Source organism: Gavialis gangeticus, unplaced genomic scaffold (assembly GCF_001723915.1).
Source record: "Gavialis gangeticus isolate Ggan-Ray unplaced genomic scaffold, GavGan_comp1, whole genome shotgun sequence".
Classification (NCBI taxonomy): Eukaryota; Metazoa; Chordata; order Crocodylia; family Gavialidae; genus Gavialis; species Gavialis gangeticus.
Genome location: NW_017729024.1, coordinates 92,872,290 through 92,877,201, shown reverse-complemented (window position 1 = coordinate 92,877,201; position 4,912 = coordinate 92,872,290).

The following is a 4,912-nucleotide window of genomic DNA, read 5'->3' as shown; positions in this document are numbered from 1 at the left end:
TCAAAATCTATCCCAACCATGCATATGGTCCCAAAAAGATAGTGCCCACAGTTGACTTGATGTAGTCTTCAGAACTGAGGAAAAGCAGTTTCATTTTTTTCTTCTGTGCAACTGTCTAAGATAATGCCAAGACTGTGACCACCTCATTAACCTCGAGTTGAATACTTTTGGTATAATGACTAATTTAACAAAAATGGAACTTGTTCAATTTTCTGGAATGTCCAAGATTATAATAATTTAATAGTTAGAAAAAGGATTATCATGGTGACTTTTGCAAGGGCCTTGGTGGACTCGATCTCCAGCAAGCACTAATAACAAAAGTTCTCAGATTGGCAGCACTTACCAGTGATCTGCAGAAAACTACTGATTAAATAAGGCTGGTTTTACATTCTTATCTCCCACTGATAAATTACATTAAAATTACATCAAACACTTCTCATGTAGCAGAATTCGCCTGTAGTTGAGTTCAACTGTTTTCATATTAAAACAAGAAATGTTATAAAGTTCTCTCTCAAAGTGCACACGTCACATGCCAATTCTTGTTAAAGTTTCTAAAGAGGATACAGAGGATTTCCACTGAGAGATTTTTCAATTTCTTAATAGCTCCCCTATGGACATGTGGAGGCCACTTTTCCCCATGCTCAGCACCAGTTTCTTCCCTGCCAGTGAGCAGGGGGTCAGGGCTATGCTGTCATAGATCACAACTGGCAATGTGAGTTATCACCCAGTGAAAGAAATGCTCCACAATTCACCTCAAACACTGGTCTAATTTAAACCAATCAAAAAAGGACAAAACCATGAGCAGAGACATCATGAAGTTTCACAGTTGCAGTTCACTGTGTTTCTCTACTGTGATAGCTGTATGATGGTAAGCAAGCTACCAAGAGTCTAAAAAGAAGGGGAAAGCCATGGAGAGGCAGAGTGAGAAAGCATAGTATGAAGCAAACATACAGTGTGTCTGGTTAATGTTCCACTGCAAATTACTTTAATCAAACCATGAATGGTGAACAGTATTTATCGGTACATCCCTGCTTCCCCTCCCATCCTCCCTACCTCTATCCAAGTGATACCTGATCCTTTTTATGATGATGCAGTAGGGTTTTCAACCTTTTTTAATAAATGTACCCCTTCTGTCTCAAAGTTTCAGCTCATGTACCCCTTTATGGGTTTTTTTTTTTCTTATTTTGAGTGGTGGGGCAGAGCAAGGTCCCCTGGGTGAGGGAGGGAGTGGGGTTGGGCCTGGTGCTGCCCGGCAGGGACATGGGGCAGGACAGAGGCACAAGCGACTTGTCCAGGGGGCACCGGGGGGGGGTGGCTACCACCACTGCGCACACCCCAGTAGGGCATGGGGGGGGCCTCTAAATCTGGGCATGGAGCTAGGGTCGGCTGCTGCTGTGGGGGGAGCGGGGAACAGATTGAGGCCCCAGCGATGGTGGAGAAAGTGGGGCTGGGGCAGGAGCAGGGACTGCCCAGCTGGAGCAGGGCATAGGACTGACCTGTGGGGTGGGGGGTGGTTTCCTCCACTACGCACACCCCCGGGAGGTCTTGGGTACTTCCAGAAGTGTGCGTGGGGTGCGGACAGGTTCCAGCTGCTGCTGGGCTCTTCCCAGTGGGGGGCTGGGCCAGCCTGCACTTGGGGTGGTCAGTGGCAGCACTGGGAGGGAGAACTGGGGGGGGCTACAGCTAATTCTGGAGTAGCTGCAGCCCCCTCCCCCCATAAGCCCCCGCAGTGAGGGAGGGAGTGGGGCTGGGGCTGCCCAGCTGAGGTGGAGCATGAGACAGAGCTGTGAGTGGCTCATCCAGATGGCATGGGAGGCAGCACCTCCTGCCACTGCACACACCTTGGGAGGGCATGGGGGCACGTGCCTCCAGATCTGCGTGGGGGGCAGGGCAAGCTGGGGCCAGGGCTGCACCAGGCTTTTCCCAGCAGGGGCTGGGCCAGGCTGCATTCAGAGTGGGTGGCAGCAGCACTGGAAGCGGGCTACACGAGGGGCTCCAGCCACTCCAAAATTTGCCGTAGCCCCCCCACAACCGCACTTCCCAGCACAGCCTGGCCCAACACCCCCGCTGGGAACAGCCCAGTGCTTCCTCAGCTGTGGCCTGCAGCCTGCCCCACACTGCATGCACATCCAAGGGCACATGTCCCCCATGCCTTACCAGGGTGTGAGCACTGGTGGGAGCCACCACCCCCCGCACCTCCTGGATGAGCCACTCGCAGCCGTCCCATGCCCCACCCTGGCTTTGCAGCACTTGTCCCTGCTCCAGCAGGAGCCTCATTACAGGGGCCTATGGGAGTGGGGCTATAGTTTGGCCACTCCAGAATTCACCGTAGCCCCCTCCAAACCTCCCCTCCCAGCGCCGCTGCCACCCGCCCCAAGCACAGCTCGGCCCAGCCCCACACCAGGAAGAGCCCCCACGCCCAGATCTGGGGGCACACACCCCCCATGCCCTCTTGGGGTGCCCATAGTGACCAGACCCCACCCCTGTGTGGCTCAGTCCTGTGTCCTGCCCTGGCTGGGCAGCCCCTGCCCCAGCCCCACTCCTTCCCCCAGATGCAATGCCTAGGGGGTGCATGTGGGTGCACATGCACCCCCTGAGTGTGGTGGTTCACCCCCTACAAAAAGGCTCCACTGACACTGTCAGATGCATCTTCGTGTGGTCACCGGCCCCTAGTTGGCACTCATCACCCCCTGCCCCCCGTTGCCGACAGTGCCAGCAGTGTCTGTGAGGGCTCCTGCTTACTGCTGCCATGCTCCCACCACCACACTCCCGCTGCTGCCATGTCCCCCCAGCTGCAGGGGCACACATCATTCATGCCTTCCCCCACACCCTTTCCCACACAACAGACTTACCAGCTAGACCTGGTTGCTCTCCACATGACTGGGCTGCGCTCCTGGCCACCCATTTGCTGCGCTGCGGCAGCTTGCAGGCAGGCAGCAATTATTGGCCACATCACTTCTGTGTACCCCCTACGACCCTTTTAAGTACCCCTAGGGGTATGTGTATCTGTGGCTGACAACCACTGGATTATGACAAGCTGATGTATTTTGTAAAAATGAAGGTTTTCATTGTTAGTAGTTATACAACAGGTTTAAAATCAGGTCATTTTGTATTATTAAACAATTTTACAGGAACAGAGAGTAGCTTTAATCTCTAGTCTAGGAATTTGCTACAATATATTGAATCTCTTGCAGTGGTGTATAATAGAATAACCTCATTGACTGCACACACAAATGGCTCTGCTTCAGAGGCTCAGAAAAGAGCTCAGTAAGGATCTGTATAAGGATCTGTAGGATAGAGGTCAGAATCCATCAAAGAAAGATTGGACAAATACTGGACTTTGTACAGCTAAGGAATGACAGCCCTTCTAAATGCAGGAATGTTGGTCAATGCCTCTCCTCTCAAAAGTGCCTTTAACAGCTGCACTGCCTGAGATATGCACCAGATTACTTACTCAGAGACCTTCTTGAAACCTGACATGAGAAAATCTCAAGTACGCCAGTACAAATAGCACAGGCAGTGATTTATTGTAATCTCATGAAGCTGACAAGATCCTCCATATCCTACAGTAGTTTCCTAACCTTTTGAAAGCTGAGCTCCACTTGAGGAAGACATCACCAGTCCTGCCATGGTACATTAAAAGGCTGCATGTTTTAATATATAGGTATTTTGTGCCACCCTACCATTTTGGAAAATGCTGGTAAAAACCTTCATGAGCTCAGGAAGAATTAAAAACATTGAACTATGAAGCATCTGAGCAGCTTTCTATTTAGTTAGATTGGAAGGGGGCATGGTGCATCTCAGAGGTTTTGTTCCAGACTCAGGGTTACAATTAGCACGTGCTAACTCTGAGCAGTGTTAGGTTGTGTTGAAGTCAGCACAGGCTGTGAGCAGTTGCACACTCAGACTTAATGCCCTCTCTAATGTGCACAGCTAACCTGCTGCTAGAGGACTGGGGAGCAGGTGCATGGCTCAGTCATATGGGTCACCCCCACTGCTGCTTAGACTCCCCACAGGTCCCTGCCCTGATTGCCCCCCCCAACTTTCCTGGCTAAAGGGAAAACACCCAGATGTGAGGTCAGCCCTCTGAAAGGAGGGCCACATATATAGTCCCTGGCCCGGGGCCTGGATTGGGTGTCCTGTGGTTCTTGGAACCAGCAGCATGGTACCATGTGGGCCAGGGTCATACCCATTAGAGGTGGATGGTGGGGTTGGCTTAGAGTCAGTACCACACCCTGGGCATAGAGCTTGGGAGTATGGAAATTTTGTCAGGAATAGAGGGGCTGGAAGCCATGAATCCTAAGCTGCTGGATGACTGCAAATTGGTTGCTTTATCTCCATGGAGTGGACTCACAATACCCTAGCTTGAGCTAGGTAGAACAGCTAAAAGATAACCCCTGCTGAAAGTGGCGTAACTTTAAGATGCTTAGAGGCATCTTAAGATACTTAGCTGTTTAACATCCTTTAATGCAGGGACACTCCCATTTTAGATGTCTTTAGAATGGTTCAAAGGTAAGCCGTAACACCACACTGGTTTTTTTAATCCCAGTGAAGCAGCCAGAAGTTAAGGTGAATGGAGCTAGGGAGCAGAGTTCAAAGATAATCTTTATTCCAAGTGGCATAACCTTAATAACATGCCTAGAGGGCGCTTAGCACTTGTTAACAAGCTTTACTGTGCAGACACCAGACACTCACATTTGAAGTGCCCTTAATATGGTCTAACTATAACATGTGACCTCATCCTAAGTCTTGTCTAATATCTTTCCCAACAGTTTATAGTTGGGTCTGCTAAAAGATATAGCCATGAACTCAAGCAGCTTACCTCTACTTTGGTCACACTTGTTTCATGTTTGATGGGGACAAGGAGGGAGATTCTGTTTCTGTCTCTATTCTCCACCCCCCACCTTTTTTT